This window comes from Blennius ocellaris, assembly GCF_963422515.1.
Source record: "Blennius ocellaris genome assembly, chromosome: 4".
Taxonomy (NCBI): domain Eukaryota; kingdom Metazoa; phylum Chordata; class Actinopteri; order Blenniiformes; family Blenniidae; genus Blennius; species Blennius ocellaris.
Window position 1 is genome coordinate 24,914,122 of NC_137653.1, and position 8,108 is coordinate 24,922,229.

Here is an 8,108-nt window from a genome sequence, read left to right on the forward strand (position 1 = left end):
ATGCACAAGAGTTCATTCAATTGTCAAAATTAGTCAGGAGCATAATACCATGTATAACATCACCTTACATGATATGAATATCTTTTGCTGATTGATAAATTGACTCAGGTGAATTTTGTTGTACTGTATTGTAGAGAATAATGGCATTGGAGGGGAATGAGACTCCTCACACCCTTGTTTTCGTGGATGAAGCCGGCTTCAACCTGGCAAAAGGAAGAAGACGTGGCCGGAATATTATTGGCCACCGGGCCACGGTGGATGTCCCAGGCCAGCGTGGGGGCAATATAACAATGTGTGACCACCCACATTCCCACACTTGGCCCATACAATACTCAAAAGCTCCTGTTCTTTTTGGATCACCTTTATTCAGATCTCATCCCAGAAAATGAGAGAGGTTTGGTAGGGCCTCACTTGTCAAAGTTTGTAGTTGTGTGGGACAATGTCAGCTTCCACCGCGGCCCGCTCATCAGGGCCTGGTTCACTGCCCACCCAAGACTGCTAATGGTGCTCCTACCACCTTACTCCCCATTTCTCAATCCAATTGAGGAATTTTTCTCTGCTTGGAGGTGGGGGGTGTATGAGCATCGGGCTCAGAACCAGAGGTCCCTGCTTGAAGCAATGGATGCTTGCTGTGACAATGTCACAGCAGATCAATGCAGGGGATGGTTGCGGCATGCACGTAGATTCTTCCCCCGATGCATCGCAAGGGAGAATATTAGGTGTGATGTGGATGAAAATCTGTGGCCAGACAGACAGCAGAGAGAGGACGACCATGAGATTGAGGATGAGGAGGACGACCATTGAGGTGGAGTTACTGGTGTGAACGATATTGCATATAATTTTCCTTTTTTTGTGTTGATGTGTTTACAGTACAGTATATTTTGCTGTATACATTTTCTTTTTACTGTGATGTTTGGCAGTTACTTTATGTTTGTGAATACAAATACAGTAACAATTTCCATGACAGTGTAGGTCCATCATTTTTTTCAGTTTGATACAGTTTGATTTCTGGTAGCTAGACACAAGGCATCAATTACAGTAACCATTAATTGTCAGTGAATGGTCTGGACCAAGATTGAAATGTGACATAAGTGATATTTCCATGGTCCACTGCCATAGTGACAAAACATCTAAACATTTTGACCAACAGTGCTTACACAATGCCAAAGAGACTTTGCATTTTGGGGCCATTGACTATTTATATGAGAAAATGGCTTAGTTTTGACACATGAGTTAACTGTTTTTGGAGAGATATGACCTTTTGCAGGTGAGCCATGGTGTTGTGCTGAACCATCCAGGCTATTTTGGCAAATGCATGTAGAGCTTGGAGAATGTCATTTCTGTTTCAAGAAATGAGCTAAAGCAATTGAGAAGGAAACTTGTGTTTGGGGGCCTTGACTATTTATATGAGAAAGGGACTTAGTTTGAAGCATGAGTTAACTGTTTTGGGAGAGATATGACCTTTTGCAAGTGAACTATGGTGTTGTGCTGAACTGTAAGCCTGTTTTGCCAAATGATCTTACAGTTTTGAGAATGTAATTTCTGTTTCAAGAAATGAGCCAAACCAATGGAGAAAAACTGTAACCACCACCAACACAAGCTGATTTAATTTTTTTTTTTTTACAAGAAACTCTCTTAATATCAACAGATGAGAAATTTTCGAAAAACCAATGGGGCTGATAAAATAATATTCGACCATGGCTCTAAGAAATCTGCTGGCTTAGCAACTGTTTTGTAATTCTGGAAAACTAATAACCTCAAACTTTAGTAACACCAGACATTGGCTTATTACTGTGGTTAAGATTGATGATCTCCATTACTTCGAGGTTAATGTCTATGGCTTTAATAACTTGCTCCAAAATAAGCAATTAATTGATGATATCTGCCGAGCTATTGAGGACCTCAAAATTACATTTCCATCAGCAAATATAATTATTGGTGGAGATTATAATATGGTTGATAATGAATGCCTCGATAGAGTTTCCTCAAAAGGCCATAAAAAAAAAAAAAAACTTCTAATCCTGTTATTGCTCACTTCTGTAGCCATTTCAACTAAATCGATCCCTAGCACTTCAACTTTCCAGAAACCAAACAGTTTACTTGGCATAAACCCAACAGTTCTATTCGGTCAAGAATAGATTTCTGGTTAATTTCTTGCTCTTTGTTATCTTGTGTGTCCAAGTGCAGCATCTCAGTAGCTAATCTCACTCTACCATTGTGAAATTAAACTCACACTCAAACCTCCAAACTTTAATCCCAGAAACAGGAGCTATTGGAAATTAAATGCAAATGTATTTAATTATGAAACTTTTCGTGACAGGATTAGATCTTTAATATCTGAAATTATGAAAGATGATTCCATTGAATCTTACATTTCTCGTTGGGATTTGTTGAAGTTCAAAATTAGGGACTTTTCTATTAATTATGGGAAGATTGCAAACCTTCAAAATTAAATAATTGAAGTCAACTTAACCAAAGAAATATATAATACATGTAATTAAGCGGTACCTTCAGAAACAGACGAACAAAACATACATTTTGCAAAACAAGCTTGATGAAATATATCTTAGTTCTTGATCTAGAGCTAAATGGATTGAAGAAGGGGAGAAAAGTACTTCATACTTGACTAGAGAAAAGAAGGCAAGAACGAAATTCTATTAAACCCTAATTATTGATAACCAAGCAACAAATGACCCAATTAATATTTCAAAAGAAATAGTTTTGTTTTATAGTCAATTATACTCATCCAACTACTCAAATGGTGGTGCGGAATACTTCTTAAATAAAATCAAAACACCTCACTCCTCATATCGATGATCGTTTTAAGACATAATGTGATTCTGATATTACACCAGATGACTTTTAAAGTTCTTTTCTAACTTTCTATTCTATTTATAATGTTCCGTTATGTATGGAGCAACCCTGTCAAATGATTTTCTGATGGGATTAATACATCCCTTTTAAAAACCACAGAATGAGTATGATCAATGACAACAAACTGTTGTGAATGTTCCATTTTAATGACATACAGACATACGTATATCGAGCACAACATCAAACCCATTTAAAATAAATATTGCTTGAGGTAGAATTCCAATCATCTTTCCATATTGTATTGTATTCTATTCTATTCTATTCTATAATGTGAAATCAAGGCAAATGTGTTGCTCTAGCACATTCATTCACAAGGCTTTACAAAGAAATAAACGGAATGTGTAGGGGGATAAGAAAAAACATAAAAAGGGGAATAAAAAAAGCAAAAGCTGTAGTAGTATAAATCTAATAAAATAAGTAAAAGCTATTGTTTAACGGAAATCCTGGGCAGATAACAGTGTTTGGTAAGAAATGAGTGTGTCAGCAGGAAGCTTGTTCCATGGGTGAGGAGTGTAGGAACTAAAAGCTGTTTCACCTGGTTTCTTCTGACTCCGGGAACACTCAGTATATCTCTTGCTGTAGGTTTCATATTACACTAGTAAATCTGAGATGTGTTCAGGCCCAAGGCATTTCAAAGCTTTATAGAGCAGGAGTCAGACTTTGAAGTGGATCCTTTGACACACAGGCAGGCAGTCAAGAGATTGAAGCTCAGGTGAAATGTGCTCCACCCTCTTTGTGTTGCTGACGACTCTGGATGGGCTGCAGCCGTCTCACACTTTTTTTTTTACTAAGACATGTAAACACACAGTCACAATAATCCACCCTGCTGAAGCTTCTCGGAATCTTGTTCCGTCAGAAATGCTTTTAATTCTTGAAAATATTTTCCAGATGGCAGTGAACTGGTTTTGTTATTTTCCTAATGTGGTTGTTGAATTTCACTTCTGAGTCAATTTCTGTTTGATTTGATGGGATGAACACTGACCTTTGACCTCACGGTGTTCTGTTTACAGTAAATAGTAAAACTTTGACTTTTGTCTCGGTATGTTCGAAAAGCTCCATAGTTTCAAAACTTCAGGTCAATTTGAAAGGTTCCCGTGTGTGTGTGTGTGTGTGTGTGTGTGTGTGTGTGTGTGTGTGTGTGTGTGTGTGTGTGTGTGTGTGTGTGTGTGTGTGTGTGTGTGTGTGTGTGTGTGTGTGTGTACATAAAGAGATGGCTGGATGGATAGATAGATAGATAGATAGATAGATAGATAGATAGATAGATAGATAGATAGATAGATAGATGAATTGAAAATGATAGTTTTTTTTGCACATTATTTCACATGTGGAACAAAACATAAAAAGACAATTAATAATGATGCATAGATAGCAAACTATGCAGATGAAGCTCCTTCCTTAAAAAGTATTTTCTCAGGGAAGGTAACTTATCTACTGTTTAGACAAGTTTGAGAGAAACCCTTATGTAAACCCCCTGAGTGTGACTTCAGTTCCTACTCTGTAAGCTGATGCTTCATTGTGTCGTCCATCCTTGTCCATCTTCTCGGTTGTTTCTAACAATGTGAAAAGGAGCAGTTGTGTTACTGGATTCACGCTCTTCCCGCTCTCATCAATGTGACACTGGAGTTGTGTTTCTCGCTCCCTATTATTGAAAGGAGGGTGCGGTGGAAGGTGGATCATCTGCGCTTTTGATTCTCGTCTGAATCACAGTGGCTTATAAAACACCTTCGCTGTGATTAGGGCGCATACTCAAGTTACATGTTTTTCCATCACTGTGGTGCATTATGAAATGAATTACCATTGCATGAGAATACCTGCTATATGCACATTAAAGTCAACGAATCCGTTCAAATTACACATTTATTTGGGGCAGATCCATCCAGCTAACGTGAGGACAGATGTCTTGGGATTATTAAGAGTGTGTATTCCTATTAAAGTACTTGCCATAAAGCCTAATTCATATTTCTTACACTAACAGTATGTGAAGGCTCCAGTGCTGTACATGACTGCATCTGCAGCACATATGCAGATTTTGTGAGTCACTCAATTATACAGTCAACACATTTTATTTTATTGTGCATTCTTTTAATTTTGTTACTTTCAGTGGGCCCATGACATTCCATATTTCAGTCAAAAAAAGTGCCAATAAATATTAAGTGTAAATCCGTCAGAGGCCACTGAATGTCCTACCAGTTCAAATTATAAATCATAAATGGGTGAAAACATAGTATATGTGAACGATATTTCTCCTTCTGTGCAGCTCTTTGAGGTTTAATATATTGCTTCTCTGTGCGGCCAGCAGGGGGAGATGCTGACTTTTGCCAAATATTAACAGTAAAATATTTCTGCCAGTTTGCAAAATCTCAAAAGAAGTCTCACATCGAGTTTGACGAGTGTATTCGTAATGACAAATTAGAAAATGAAATTAAACATGCAAGCCGCGTTGACCAGGTCCTCGCACACCCACACACGTTGGAATGTGTTGCATGGTGAGGTTTGGTGCATGTACACCTCACTTCCTGTTACCAGCAGGTGGCGCTATGGCTGATGGTGGTAGTTGTCATATGGTGCTTCTGAATAGTCCCTCCTTTCTGCTTTCCTACCCACTGAGCAAAACGTGGTCCAGAACACGTCTAAAAGACATTCTCTCTATACATCCAGAAGACGTCCTCAGAGGCGCAAGAATGAACGTTTTTTTTTATATGTCTTTCTTGGACGTTGTATTCACGTCTTGTCTGGACATCATATGGACGTCAATGAACATATGTCTCAAAAGAACGAAGACAGGCCATTAGTCTTACACAGGAGTAACTTAGCATGACCATTCACAACCACATGCCACACTTACTGTATTATTAGCATAGAAATGACACTGAAAAAAAGATGACTTTTCAACATTAGCTTTTTGTGAAATCAAATTCAGCATCAAACACCATGATGTTTTTGTATCATACAAAACCATTATTAATGCTAAACAGGATCTCACTTTGCATGACCTGGTTTACATTGTTCAAATACCAGAACAAAATATGTCAATATAACATTGAATTCATAACAGTGATCAACTGCTGCATTGAACACATTCAGCCCTTGACATATTTCTAATAATTCAAGTCTTATCAAATACAATCCATTGGAAAAAATGACATTATCAACAATCTGTAAAAAAAAATTGCACATCACACTTTATGTACCCTGCCTTCAGAATGAGTCATAACCAGTAGCGTGCGGTGGTGTTTCAGTCAGGGCCAGCAGTAACAAAATACCTTTACCTTTGAGCAAACGCCAATGTCCGTGCAGCCTATTCTTGGTAGTTGCAAACCCACCATGAAGCTTGGTTGGATGTCTTCACAGATGACATGGCTTTCAATTCTGATCATCCAGTGTCCAGCTGTGACCTCATCACTGGCACCTGATGCAGACAACACACACACTTAATGCCCTAAAATAGATTCAAACATCATCGCGGACGTCCTCTCCAAACATTTTCACGGTACAAGGTACTTGAAAATGCACAACAGCCTAAAATTTTAAGCAATATTTCTTTATATATTTCTCCTGCATTCACATCAAGTATTACGGGCTTCGATGTTTCAAATGCAACCCAGTCTCATTTCACACAATTTGTGTGATACTTGCATTGGTCCACAGCACACGTACGTCGTCATTTCACAAAAAGCCCTCTGAAGCAGTGAGGCGGTTATGTTTCATTTCTCCAGTCTTTTCTATGGGCACAACGTCAGGTCACGTGACTGACGATATCCTCCGGGCTGGAAAGAAAAACATGGCGGATCTCCGATCTAGTTTTGGTGGAAAATGCTGGATTTTAAGACAGTTTGTGGCTTTAGAGTTGTTTTGAGCACTTTGTTTTCGCCATAAATATACACTTTATTCTCATTTTATGCATTTCTTTTATGAATTCAATCCCTAGTTTATTAGCTTCGACGTACATTCTTCCAGCTCGATCAATAAAGCTGTTACATTCTTACAATTTTCTTTTTGCTGCTGTGGGCGTTGCTACGGACGCGATGGACAACACCTGGAAGGAAGCTGAGTTCTGTCACTGCCCACAGAGGAAGATGGTCACTCATGCTTGTTTTGGGCTGAGCATAGTAAATAAAAATGAACAAAAGTCAATCTACCCAGTCAGTACATGATTGATTCTTATCTTTGTGTGATTGGCCTGTGTATATGTATGTATGTATGTATGTACACTCAAAACTCTTCCATACTTCCTTCATTGCGCTTCTGCAGAGGGTTTGGACTTGCATGCGGCCGTGGTCGTCCACAAGGTCCCATTCATACATTTCAGGGTTCACGTTGGCACCAGTTCCATTATGTAACATAGAGATACTGAAGATTATTCTACTTCTGGTGGCAGGCATTCTCCACTTCTTTCGTTATATTCTTTTAAATTGTGATTGTACAGATCGGGATACTGGCAATTGTCCTCAAACAAACATAGGCACCCTTTGTTGTTGTTGTTGTTCTTGGCTCTCGGGGCAATCGTTCAACACAGTTACCAAAAATTGGCCATAGGGTTGGATGACGATATTTACGTCGCATGGATCAAGCCGAAACCTGCTGATGCAGAATACATGAATGTGTGAGTTTCTGTTGTTGTGCATCCTCACGTAGTATAATATGCTGACCCCCAAAAGCCCAAATAGGGACAGGAGCTGGAAATTAGTAAGTGTCCCTTTCACAAAAATTCCAACACTTAACAGCAGTGATGCCGGTAACGCATTAATTAACCTGTGTGTTTTTAGTCCGTACGTTTTTTCTGGGGAGGCTACTTGACACAAATGGTTAAATGCATCCAAGTATAATCTACTGGAGGTTTGGTCACAATCAATGTGCCATACAAATAAATGCAACACAAAATAAGTTACTGCCATGAACAACAAGTTGATATTCCACCAAATAGCTGTGAAGTACTCTTGATTTCCTCCCTGGACTGATCCTTCTCATTAACAATGCACCCAAACAATACATAACAGGATAGCTTACAGTGAAGGTGGGATTAATTCCACTCCAGCTTCCCCAGGTTCAGTGTAGATGCAGCAAACGTCCTTTGAAGACTGACCCTGGTGGTCATTTCAGAGCACCAGATTATCCTAAATATCCAAAAACCTGGATCTTGCGATCCGGGTATTATTAATGTTCTTTTGATTTTTTCTTTAAAATCGTGGCAGTGCAGAGGCAGAATCTGCAGAGAGTTCATTATTGGATCTTTC